The 13815-nt window shown below is 44.0% G+C and overlaps 1 protein-coding gene across 2 annotated transcripts in view; it reads left to right on the forward strand.

Annotated features, from left to right (window-relative positions):
• QPCT (glutaminyl-peptide cyclotransferase) overlaps positions 1-13815 on the forward strand; it is a 275144-nt gene that overhangs the window by 105531 nt on the left and 155798 nt on the right. The window lies entirely within an intron of this gene.

Raw genomic sequence — 13815 nt, forward strand, 5'->3', positions numbered from 1 at the left:
AGTGAATTTTCTCTCGCTGGCCAGGAGATGCAACGACACATAGCACTTAAGCTGAATGCAGGTACATCTGATTTATTTCAGTTCAGCTCACATATTTATGGGAAATTTGAGCGGCAAAAACCAGTTCAAACTAGTGTACAGTCCATGGGTCAGTTTAACAATAGAATATATCTCTACTAAAACAATACATGAAAAGGCTTTTGTTTTCCCTATACATTTCTGTACATGTGGGGTGTCTCGTGTCTGAAATTGCGTTTGTGGAAAAGCCGCTCCGTCTCTGTTCAGCTGTCTGATGTGTTAATATGTAAGCAACTGTCAATGTGTTCAGGTGTTGTCTGTAATCTGTATGCGAAGCCTAACTTGTTAAGTGTCCAAGATGAATGACTGAGGTGTGTTTAATATGTAAACACCTATCAATGTGTCTGTAGTCTATATGCAAAAATCCAACTGCCAAGTGTCAAGGATGTATGAATGAGGTGTGTTAGTATGACTCGTTAATGTCATTGCAAGAGCCACATTCCATTGTAGAATGGGCACTAGCTGAAATATACCATGAACTTTAATATTTCATTAAAGCACATTGATACACTCTTTCAGTATCTTATCCAAAAAATATTCTATATCAGGTCCATTATGTCTAAAGAAGATAGGGCTTCATTCACAGAACCAGATCACATGCAGTATTTCTGTGTTTTCTCAATTACTGAATCCTGAAAATGTCAAGTCACTACTGCTTTATGCGGTGCTTACCACATAAAGAATAAACGATCGGTAAATACCGCATAAAACAGTGAAGTCAACTCACAAAAACAAAAAAAATTGCATGCAGTAACTTAGTGGTCCCGGCATGCGATATTTAAGGAACCGGCAGCTGCCGGCATTGCTAATGACCAGTAAACAACCTGTTTGTTAAGGAGCGGGTGGCCGCCGCCGAGTCCTCATCCATACTAGGCTCTTCTTTACTAAATCTTACACATGTTAACATTTAACTCAGTGTAATATTTCAATTGTTGTAATCCCCATCACATTCCTTTGCTAAGTAGAACATGTACGCAGTCCCCAACTAGGGTGTACATCTACTAATTATAATGAAAGATAGCACATTTCTTGTACTGCACTATAGACACAATCTTCAAAAAGTTTAAAGTTATCGTATTTTAAATTACCTTATTGCTCTGCAATAGTTTTACATATGGCGTTTTTCCACTGCATGGTACCGCATGGTACGGTGTTGGAACTGTTCGGTACGGTACGGCGACGCTTTTCCACTACATGGAACCGAACGGTACGGCTCGCTTAAACAGTACCACTCGTAGAAGGTCTTTCACCAGATCAGCCTCAGAACGCAGGGGGGAGGAGCCGGGTCATGGCGCCAGAGCTGAGTGCACGCTAGTGCAGACCTGGGAGCCGCCCGAGACATGCTACTGAACGCCTCAGTCCACCCCGCACACATGGAGAACTAAAGCGGACCAAATATCCCTCTACCTGATCTCCAGTAACGCAGCCGAAGGACCCGGTGGATCGGTTGATCCCTGCTGAGAAGCAGGTGCCTCCGTTGAGCAGTCTCCGAGGGACGGAGGGACAGCTCCGGGGATGTAGATCCCGTGTAGCCACCAGGGTGCAGCAGCGAGGAAGCAGCAAGCCCGAGCCGCCTGCCTAGACCATCCGCACGCGTCCAGCCGGCACAGAGAGATCCCCCACGAGGTCCCGCACTCGGTCCGCCACTGAGGGGGCAGCTCACCAGACCTGGAAACGGCTCTGGGGAAAGAGAGGGTTCCCAGCACTCGAGTAAGGAGGGAATCAACGCTCGAAGGAGGACGCAGAGGCAGCCGGATACCCGACAAAGCATGTAGCTAAGGAGCCACAAACCACACACTACATGAGGCTGAGATCGAGACCTGGAGGAGTGGTGAGAGGGTGAAAACCCCCAAATTCCTTTCCTTTCATATATGATACATGATATATGTTATAAGATCTATAGACTGGGACAAGTGCCAAGGTATACCTCGGGTGAAATAAGATACTGACAGACTACCTTGAACTGCAATAGAATTACTGCTGACACCCCTGGATACGCCGGGTATACTAAGGCCCCCTCAGGAGGAGGGAGAAGGGCTTGGAAATAAGAACCCTGTTAGCGTGTTGGAAAATGTTCAATGAGCACTTGGTTTAAAGGGACGGAATGATATAAAAAAAAAAAAAACCCTAAACCTCCCAAGTCTCTCCGAACCGTATGTTGAATAGGAGATAATTACATGAAGGAACCCCTTGGGACCCCCCAAAAGGCCTTTTCTCACTGGAGATAAATATTATATATATATATGGTGTAGAAGTCTAACGGTATCTTACAGGGGCCTCCATTGGCCTTTACTTCATTCTATAACTGAACGAGGGAAAGACTGTATGAGAATAAAGTAAACTAAAATTACTATCCAACTCGTGTCTTCAAGGGAAAAAAAAAAAAAAAAAAAAAAAAAAAAAAAAACAATATAGATAAAAAGGCCAGAGGTAGCTCTACTGGAGATTATTGGTTAGGAGAAGTTGGAAATACTGGATAATCATACCCTCCCATCTTAAAGCAGCACACCCCCTAAAAAATACGCCGGGCCCACCCCTGAAATATTATATCTGACCACTGTTTGGTCAGGTAGACAGCTGGCGAACTATACTGAACTCTTTAGCCCCCCAGCTCTAGACCTCAAACAGAGCCTAAAAAGTAGAAATATGTCAAAAATTAAGAATAAACAGACAAAAGATGGGGCGGAGAAACCCGCAAAAATAACAGCTAGCCCCGGAACCATCAGAAAGTATATGACTCAGGATGGGAAGGGACAAAGTGAAGCAGCGGACTGTCAACCAGCTGTAAAATCAAAACAAAATAATGAGGGGAAAACAAAGACAAAAGGCACAAAAAACTCGGAGCTGCCGGGAGAGGAGACCTTGGACTCTTCTAGGGAAAGTACACAAATTATGGGAGACTATGTATCAGGAAAGGAAGAAGAACAGAGGAGAAAAGATCAGCCACCGACAAAATCTGAAATGATAGAAATGTTCACAAATTTGGAAAAATCAATCAAATCGGAAATGGCTAACCTATATAGGGATTTAGGACATACTCTGGCTAGAGTGGAAGAAATAGAAACGAAAATAAACTCCCAGGGGAGGAAGTTAAAAAATTTAAAAGATCAAATGAAAAGAACGCAGCTTGAACAGAGGAACATGGCTTATAAGATGGAAGACCAAGAAAATAGAAATAGAAAGAAAAACTTGCGGATTAGGGGCCTACCGGAAAAGGGCAGAGAGGAAAAACTAGAAGAAATGCTTGAAATCATCTTTAATCCCCTCCTAGGAAAGGAAATGGCTGACAAAATAGAATTTGAAAGAGTCCACAGAATACGAAAACCTCAGAACGCTCCAAAAGATAAACCAAGAGATGTATTAGCGAGATTTCATAAATACGATGTAAGAGCTAAAATCTGGGAGAAGATGAGAGACAGACCAATAATGAGATATGAAGATGCAGATATACAGATTTTCCCGGATTTATCTCAGGATACAATCAATAGAAAACGTGTTTTGAAACCAGTGGTAGATATTTTGAGGAAGCAAAATATACAATATTTCTGGAGCCACCCGCCAGGCCTAGGAGCAAGGAAAGATGGAAAAACGGCCCTGCTAAGGTTTCCAGAAGAGACCTTGACCTTTTGTGAAATTTTGAAAGTACCAGTAATGGAGATTCCAGGATGGACTCTTCAAGAGTCCCTAGATGAGGACTCAGAAGACGAAAACGAGTGGCAAGAAGAGATTAAGAAGAAAAAGAAGAGCAAAGGGAAAAGTTAAAAACTGTTTTGAGTAACGGGGAGGGTACGGGGAAAATGGGAGAAGGAAGGAGGGGTTTTGAGAGGATAGGAGGTAAGGAGGTGGATAAGGGGCATTATAAAAGAGTTTCAAGAGGGCGGCCCCATGGGGGCACTGGGGTGTACTTTATCCTCAAATCCCAAAATAGTAGGGAGAGGAAGTGATGGCGAGCACGAGCCGAGCTCAACCCCGGGGAAATGTCGATGGAAGGGGAGGAGAGATAAATCGACTAACCTAGTCAGGAGGCAAGGAGAAACTAGGTACCCATGGAGGCGAAGACGGCCAGGGGGGAGGGGGGAGGGAGGAGGGGGGAATGGGCGGGTGGGAGAGGGAAGGGGGGGGTTTAGAAATAGGGAAAAAGAAAAGGACGACACAAAAATAGATTGTTTGAATATGCCATGTATCCCTAGCTCATATAGAAAACATAAACCCACATATAAGAAGGAGAGCCCGAACTCTCGAGAACACCAGCCTTATAAATCCAGATGTGAAGGTATAGAACCAAAAATTTGGGAAAATAGGAAAAACATGATAAAGGGATGGATGAGGTAAATATTATATCATATAACATACGGGGAATGAATTCACCGGTGAAGAGACAGAGAATTATGAGAGAAATTAATTATCTGAATGCAGACGTCATATTCTTACAAGAGACTCATATTACACATGATACAAACATTAGATTCTACTCACAAAAACACCCAATATGGTACTACGCAGATTCATCTAAGAAAAAATCTAGGGGAGTAGCAATTGGCTTTGCTAGAGGGACAAGATTCATACTGGAGGAAAGGCTGGTGGACCCGGAGGGAAGGTTCCTCTTCCTGAAAGGAAAATTAAACGAAGAAGATGTTACTCTAGCCAACCTATATAGTCCAAACGAGGGACAAGTACCCTTTCTAGGTAAAATCCTGGGGAAATTGACAAACTTTAGGAAAGGAGGAGTGATCATGGCAGGAGATCTCAACCTGAGCTTAGATCCAAAGATTGATAATACAGCAAGGCACCAAAGAATATCGATCCATCAGAATAAAGAGATCACGAAAAAATTATTTCAAAATCAATTAGCAGATATATGGAGAATCTTACACCCAAAAGAAAGAGACTACACTTATTACTCAAATATACATGGGACATACTCAAGAATCGATTACTTCTTGGTGGAACATAGATGGATTGATAAAGTAATAGAGGCGAAGGTTGGGATCAGAACATGGTCAGATCACTCCCCCATTACACTAAAAATAAGAATGGGCAAAAAACAACCCAAAATGAATGTATGGAAAATCAATGAAGATTTAATCAAGGATAAAATGTGGGGGAAAGAAATTGAGAAAGAATTGGAATTCTACTTCCAAAATAATGATATAGATGAGACTCCTAAGAACATCATATGGGAGGCACAAAAAGCCTATATGCGGGGGATACTAATAGCTAAGGGAGTGCAAAGGAAGAGAGAAAGAACTCAAAATAAAGATAGACTGATGAGAGAGGTATATGATCTGGAACAAAAACAAAAAAAAATAATAAAAAATAAAGAGGAGTCCAACACCCTGTTGGAGGGTAAAAAAGAAGAATTAAAAGAACTATTAGAACAGGAAATTAGACAAGACTTTAATAGGGTGACCAGAGAGAAATATGTGGAGGGAAATAAAATTGGAAAAAATTTGGCAAGAATTACTAAGAAAAAAAAAGCAAGAAATTATATAGATAAGATCAAAAATAAAGAAGGGGAATTAGTCCATTCAGTTACTGAAATAGCTCGGGAGTTCCAAAAATACTATAGCAACCTCTATGCGGTAAAAGGAGAAGGGAAGCAAGACGATAGAGGGAATAGAGAAGAGAAGATTAAAATATACCTAGAAAACGCAAAAATGCAAAAAATAGATGAGGAAAAACTAAAATCACTAGAGGCTCCAATTACAAATGCGGAGATACTCAGAGCAATAAAAGAAACGCCTACGGGTAAAAGTCCTGGACCAGATGGATATACCATCGGGTACTATAAACAATTTAAAGACCTACTTGTCCCAAGGCTTGAAAAGTATATGAATGGTTTAGGGACTAAATTTAATATGAGTAAGGAAGCCCTCCTAGCATCTATTACAGTCATTTTAAAAGAAGATAAAGACCAAACGCTATGTTCTAGTTATAGACCGATATCTCTTCTAAACGTAGATACCAAATTATTTACAAAAATATTAGCTACAAGAATGAAAAGCCTAATGAATGAATGGATTCATAGCGACCAGGTAGGCTTTATACCCGGAAGACAAGGCAAGGACAACAGCATCAGAACAATTCTCCTGACAAAACAAATGCTTAAAAATAAGACCCCAAATATGATCCTGTCGATTGATGCTGAGAAAGCATTCGATCGGGTCAATTGGGAGTTCTTAATGAGAACATTAGAGGAATTAGGACTGGGACCGAGGATGATGGCATGGATAAAGATATTATATAACCAACCCTCTGCAAGAATAAAAGTAAATGGGATACTATCGGAACCTTTTGAGATGCACAACGGAACGAGACAGGGATGTCCCCTGTCTCCAATGCTGTTTGTGATCTCATTGGAACCACTATTAGCCACTATAAGAGGATGTACTGATATCAAAGGGATAAAAGTGGGAGAGGTGGAACATAAGGTCGCGGCTTTTGCAGACGACCTCCTGTTCTACGTCTCCAACCCCAGAATAACCTTGCCAAATTTAATAAAGAATTTGAAACACTATGGAGAACTCTCTAATTTTAAAATCAACCAAACAAAATCAGAGATATTAAGTATAAAGATGGACAAACAGGAAAGGAATAGGATGGAAAAAGAATTCCCTTTTCTGTGGAGAAAAGGTGAACTAAAATATCTAGGAGTTAAACTAACCCCCCACCCAGAAAAGCTATATAAAATAAATTTTTTGCCCTTACTAAATGAAATTAAAACAGAAATAAATAGTCTAATACTGAGAGCTATATCATGGATAGGAAGAGTTAACATTATAAAGATGGTAATCCTTCCCAAAATAACATACAAATTCCAGATGTTACCAATACAGATTCCTCAGGCATTTTTCAAAACATTAAAAGCACTAATAACCAAGTTTGTATGGAAAAAAAAAAAACCAAGAATAAAGTACACAACATTGAGTAAAAGTAAAGAAGAAGGGGGCTTAGCACTACCGGATCTTAAAAAATATTACCAGGCATCAATTCTTACACGGGTGTTGGAATGGGGAAAAAAAGAAAGTGGAAAAAAATGGGTGAAAATGGAAAACATAATGAGTGACACAGATTTAGGTAAAATGATTTGGATTCCACCAAAATATAGAAAGCTAAACAACAATACACATATAATCACACGACAGGCACTGAAAATATGGGACACAATAAACACTAGTCAAAAATGGAAATACAACTCACCACTAATACCACTGAAAGACACAAAATATTTCTCACCAGGGGAGGGAAAGGAATATGGAAAATGGATGGGAGAAGGGGACGTAAGGTTAAAGGACATTATGACACAGGGAAAAATAAATACGTTTATAGATTTGAAAAAGAGGGGAGACTGGAACCTCACCGAATGGAGATACCGCCAGCTAAAACACTTCGTGGACTCCCTTCCTCAGCCGATTAGAGGGATAAAAGAATTATTGCCGATGGAGCAGATATGTATATCGGAGAAAATGCGTAACAACGTCTCTAATATTTATAAAATTCTTAATGAGGGGGAGAGGCTGGCGGTACCTCCATTCGCAGAAAAGTGGGAAAAAGAACTGGGTGCACATAGCCAAGGGTTCCAATGGGAAAAAAGTCTGAAACTGATCCACAGCTCCGCCATAGACATGAGTGCGGCAGAAACTAATTATAAACTGGTCTCCCGATGGTATAATACACCAGACAAAGTTGGGAATTACCACGGGGAGAATTCAAAAAATTGCTGGAGGGGCTGTCAAGAAATCGGTACAATGACTCACATCTGGTGGAAATGCCCAAAAATTAGAAAATATTGGCAGGATGTATTAGCTACAATTAAAAAAATTACCAATATAGAAATAATGGAAGATCCCTGGGTCTGCCTATTCCATGGGACTCAACTATCAATAAAACAATATAAAAAATCACTGATTCCACATCTCTTAAACGCAGCAAAAAGTTTAATCCCCAGAAATTGGAATGAGATAGAACCTCCATCACATAAAGAATGGCTTATGCGAGTAGAAAAAACTAGAAAGCTAGAATATTTAAAAGTGTGGGGAGAAGAACGATACGAGAACAGGATTGAAATTTGGGAGACATGGCAAAAGTTTAAAGAAAGTTGAAATGGTCGTTAGATACAAGATAGAGAAGGAAATGGGGTAGGGGGATTTGGGTGGGGGGGTGGGGGTAGGGGAGTCCTAGAGGGGATAAAATGTTTACTTCATGAGAAAAAGGAAATGATTTGTACCACATTTTTACCTTTGTATTTGTAAAACTTTAATAAAGAAATAAAAAAAAAATAAACAGTACCACTTCAGTTGTGGTTCCAAGAGGGCCGTACCGGTACCATATCCCACAATCCTTTGCATGCAGCCTTGACTGTTTGTCACTACTAGCCACTGAATGGTCAGAGAATCGTTGTTATCCCACCCACTTTACTTTAGTGGAAAATCAAACCGTACTGAACCGTTCCAACACTGTACCATGCGGTACCATGCAGTGGAAAACCAAACAGAGCCAAGCAGGGCCGAGTGGAGCCGAGCCGGTACTTGCAGTGGAAAAGTGCCAATAGAGCAGCCTCAATTATATTGCCCCCTACAGGAGTAGGACACTAGGCAGAAAAAGAATCAGGCTACGCCTATGGGCAGTGCCAGGGGGTATACACTCTCTCTCTGCTATAGGTACTTTAGGTAGGTTTGGTACTTTAGGTCGTTTTTTTTTCTGCCTAACCAGGAGTAAGGAACTAGTTCCTTGCTGGGATCTCTGGTCCTGGCAAATGTTTTCTTTTTAGATAGAACTTTTTTTCTCCTGGTTTTTTCTGTGAGATCTACAATCAACTGCCGGACTGGGCAGGATGGATAATCTAGATACAGTGGTTACCCCAGTCTGGCCAGTGAGCGCACGCAGACCTCAGCTCCGCGCTAGGTCGGCCGCGACATAGCCCCACTGGATGGGGGGCTGGTCTGTGAGTTAAACGCATCGCGAGGTCGCATACGATCGGGTCATGGCCCGAGATGCAGCGCTCCTCCATTTTGATGGGGAGGGGTTCTGTTTGGAGCAGTGCCCACCCGGTTCCTGGTATAGTGAGTAGATGCCCCCCTCTCCCCCTGGAGGGTTTTGGGGTGGACTTGGGCCCCTCCTTTGGATGGTTGGACCCTAGGGTTCCCCTCCTTTCCATCAGGCACCTCCCTTTCATCTATCCCCTATCCTACCCCCCTCTCCACATATGCTTGGGTTGTGTGGGTGGTCAGGTCCACCTCCTGGGGTAGGGGCAGGGCACTGTACTGGCGACTTGGGGGGGGGGGGTGCGCCAGCGGTGATGGGACAATTGGCTGTGCTGGAGTGGGGGTTTGTACCTGGTGGGGGCTCCTGCCAGGGCCCCCTTCATACCTCGGCCTGTCTTTGAGGCCTAGGGATCACTCCTGTGTCCCTGAAGGACTCGTGGTGCCACGCGGGGCCACGATTTTGCTGTAGCCTGTGCGTTTCTTTACACTGCAACCATGTTTGTGTAGTCCGGTGGGCCATTTTGCGGTGGTTTGCCATTGAAAATAGCGGCGGCCATGACAGTGGAGCCCTGTATGGCTGCAATTTCGGTGGTGGGAAACCCTCCTCATCCCCTGGTGCTGACTCCTGTATCTTTTCACTTCCTGATCGCCGCACTTGGAGTGCAGATTATCCTGGTGGCTTCAGGTGCCTGTTTCTGCTGGGGTCTTCTCCCTCTCTGCTGAGGATTGCTTGGTGCTTGTGCCTGGTGACCGGGTGGTGCTGCCAGCCCAGTGGGGGTTTTCTCTTTGCAGTGTTTTACACTTTTTGTGGGGTCCCCCTGGTGACTTATGGAGTCATAAGAGCACATGATCCCCTCTCTGAGGACCGCGGTCCTGGAGTCCTTTGTGTGCCGGGCGGAGGTGGCTTTTGGGCGACGGGATAGCAAAAAGTGCCCCCACCTTCCCCTGCTCCATCTATCTCATCAGATCCTGAATCTGATTTGGCCACCGTGGACGTGGGTCACCCTGCTGGGTCTGCAACCATGCGCCCAGAATCTTCTGATAGTGAGAATGATTCCTCCACATCTGCAACCTCGCAAGAACAGGCGCTGGTGGAAGCACTGATTGTATCTGTGTGTGAGACCTTGAAGATGGAAGACACAGCTACAGCTGCGACAGAGGCCCAGGTTCCCTTTGGCACTCACAAGCCATCCAGAGCAGCAAAAGTGTTTCCTTTCCCCACCTATTTTGACAAAATTGTCGCTATAGAGTGGGGACAACCAAAGCGTGCCCTTGGGATCCCTAAGCGATTTTCTAGGCATTACCCCGATGAGGAGTTACTTATTAAGAAGTGGACTGTTCCACCGGTGGTGGACCCTCTGGTTTCCATATTGAACAAGGCAACCATGATTCAGGTTGAAGAATCCCTGGCCTTTAAGGATCCGGCTGACAGGAAGGCGGAGGCTGTGGCCCACAATATGTACACTGGCTGGTTCGGCAATGAGGCCGCTATTCACCATTGCCCTAGTTTTGCAAAATCTGACTGAGTGGGCTAAGCTTTTACGCCGTGACCTGGAGGGGGAACAGCTCCCTCCTGCTTTTGCTGAGCTGGCAGACCAGCTGGTCCAGGGCCTGCGGTTTACCTGTGATGCCTCTTTGGGGGCTGCTCCCTTAGTGGCTCGGCTCTCTGTTTTGGCAGTGGTCCTTCGGCGTGTCTTTCGGTTCAAATGCTGGTCTGCGGACCAAACTTCTTAAAAGGCCTTGACTGATCTACTCTTTCAAGGAGATCGCCTGTTTGGAGCTACCGTGGATGACATCATTAAAGGTCTCACAGGGGGAAAGAGTACTTTTATTCTGCAGGCTACTAAGGGCAAGGAACCTCATCGTAGTAGACGTGGGCCCTCCTTCTCGGCTCATAGGAAGTTTTTTCGTCCCTCAGGGTCAAATGACAAGGGCTTGAAGCCTTTCAGGGCTTTCTCTGGAGCATCCAAACGAACCTGGTTTGGCAAGCCGAGAGCGGGCTTCTCCAGACCCATGTACAAGGCTCCTTCAGCATGAAGGTGCACCCTCACCCGTATCGGGGGTGGGGGACATTTCGCTGGTTTCCGGACCCATGGACTTCCCTATGTGGCAGAGCGTTGCCTACCAGGATCTAGAAAGAGTTTTCGACCCAGAGTTCTCAACCAGATGGGTTGAAGGGCTCCAGGGAGCTTGTGAAGTGAAGAGAAAACTGGCTTTTCAGTTTCCTCTGTGTTTTAAAAAGTCCAATTTGGGACATGGAGCCTGGATTTCGACGTGATCCGGGTGATATGAAATCTCCAATCCTGGGTCCAGCTATTCAGTATAGCCAGCCAACTAATTGGTCAGTTGTGTTTTGGGCTTTTAATAATGACCTGACCATGGTTCATGGCTCCACCCCGGCAGACAGGAGTTAGCGCAGCACGAGATTGCTATCTGTGTGCACCCTGTTACATATTACATAGTTAGTGAGGTCGAAAAAAGACATCTGTCCATCCAGTTCAACCTATGATGTGCGTGTGTGTTTGCTGTTAACCGTACATTGTATACCCCTGTATGTTGTGGTCTTTAAGGTGCCCATCTAATAGTTTTTTGAAACTATCGATGCTCCCTGCTGATACGACTGCTTGTGGAAGAGAATTCCACATCCTTACTGCTCTTACAGTGAAGAACCCCCTACGTATTTTAAGGTTAAACCGTTTTTTCCTCTAGTTTTAGTGAGTGGCCACGTGTCTTATTGTATTCCCTTTCTCTGAATAGTTTGTTCCTTATGCTAGGGTCGCCAGTACAGTATTTGTACATTGATATCATATCCCCCCTCAATCGTCTCTTCTCCAGAGAGAATAAGTTCAGTGCTTGTAGTCTTTCCTCATAGCTGATGTCCTCCATTCCCCTAATTATTTTTGTTGCCCTTCTCTGGACTCTCTCCAGTTCCAGCACATCCTTCCTGAGGACCGGTGCCAAGAACTGTACAGCATACTCCAGATGTGATATCAATTTACAATCCCCTTTTTTATGCATCCCAGTATTCTGTTGGCTTTGTTTGCAGCGGCTTGGCATTGCATGCCACTTCCAAGCCTGTTGTCTACCAGTACCCCCAGGTCTTTTTCCATCCTAGACTCACCCAGAGGTTCCCCCCCTAGTGAGTAGCTTGCTTTCTGGTTTCTGGCACCCAAGTGCATTACTTTACATTTTTCAACATTAAACCTCATCTGCCATGTAGTTGCCCACCCCATTATTTTGTTCAGGTCCGCTTGTAAGGTTTCCACATCCTGCATAGAAGATATTGGCATGCTTAGTTTAGTATCATCCGCAAATACTGAGATTGTACTAGATATCCCCTCCTCTACATCATTTATGAATAAATTAAACAGGATTGGTCCCAGGACAGAACCCTGGGGGACCCCACTTTCCACACCCGCCCAATCCGAGTACTCCCCATTAATCACCACCCTTTGCACTCTCCCCTGGAGCCAGTTCTCTATCCAGGTACTCACCTTATGGTCCATACCTACCTTCCTTAGTTTGAACAGTAAGAGTTTGTGGGAAACTGTGTCAAAGGCCTTTGCAGAGTCCAGATACACCACATCCACAGGCTTACCTTTATCTAGGTGGCAGCTCACTTCATCGTAGAAGGTTAATAGATTGGTTTGGCAAGAACGATTTTTCATGAATCCATGCTGATTACTACTAATAATACCATTTTTATTACTAAAGTCTTGTATGTGGTCCCTTAACATCCCCTCCAAAATCTTGCAGACTACTGATGTTAGGCTGACCGGCCTATAGTTACCCGGGATATATCTCTGCCCTTTTTTAAATATTGGTACCACGTTGGCTTTTTTCCAATCAGCTGGCACCATACCCGTCTGTAAACTATCCTTAAAGATCAAGAATAATGGTCTGGCAATCACCTGGCTGAGCTCTTTAAGAACCCTCGGGTGCAAGCCATCCGGTCCCGGTGATTTATTTATGTTAAGTTTCTCTAGTTTAGTTCTAAGTCTCTTCTGTTAGCCATGGGGGTACTTCCTGAGGTGTGTTATTTAGTTTGGCCTTACAAGCTGGGTTAGAGTAGCTCCCCAATTCTTTTGTGAAGATTGAAGAGAAGAAATTATTTAACACTACCGCCTTTTCCCTGTCTGTGGCCAAATCTCCTTTGTCGTCTTTTATGGGGCCAATGTGTTCTGACCCCGCTTTCTTACTGTTTCTATACTTAAAGAATTTCTTGGGGTTCTTTATACTCTCTTCCGCTATATGTCTCTCGTGTTCTATTTTAGTCGCCTTGATTTCGTCTTTACATTTCTTATTACACTCTTTGTAATGCTTAAATGCTGCCAATGACCCCTCAGCCTTGTATTTTTTGAAGGCCTTTTCTTTAGCATTAAAGTGGAGTTCCACCTTAAAATGATACTTACCTCCATCTTCTCGCTCCGGGTCACCAGAAAAACAAATGGATAATCTCATTTTTTTTTTTTTTTTTACTTACCTCGTAGAGAAGAAAATATACTTACCTTACTTCCTTCTTCCTCCCCTCTGCGGCCACGGCCGTCGTCACTTCCTGGCTTTGCAATGATTCCTGGGAGCTGAACGTCATCGCTCCCAGGAATCATTGCGCCTGCACCGGCCCCGACGTCAGTTCCGGGGCGCACGCGTCATTCCCTTCTAAACAGCTTCTGGGCATGCCCAGAAGCTGTGGAGGGATGACGCACGCGCACTGGAAGTGACGGCGGGGCCGGTGCAGTGCATCGTGGGACCG

Source organism: Pelophylax lessonae (genome assembly GCF_965119305.1).
Source record: "Pelophylax lessonae genome assembly, chromosome: 3".
NCBI classification, from domain to species: domain Eukaryota; kingdom Metazoa; phylum Chordata; class Amphibia; order Anura; family Ranidae; genus Pelophylax; species Pelophylax lessonae.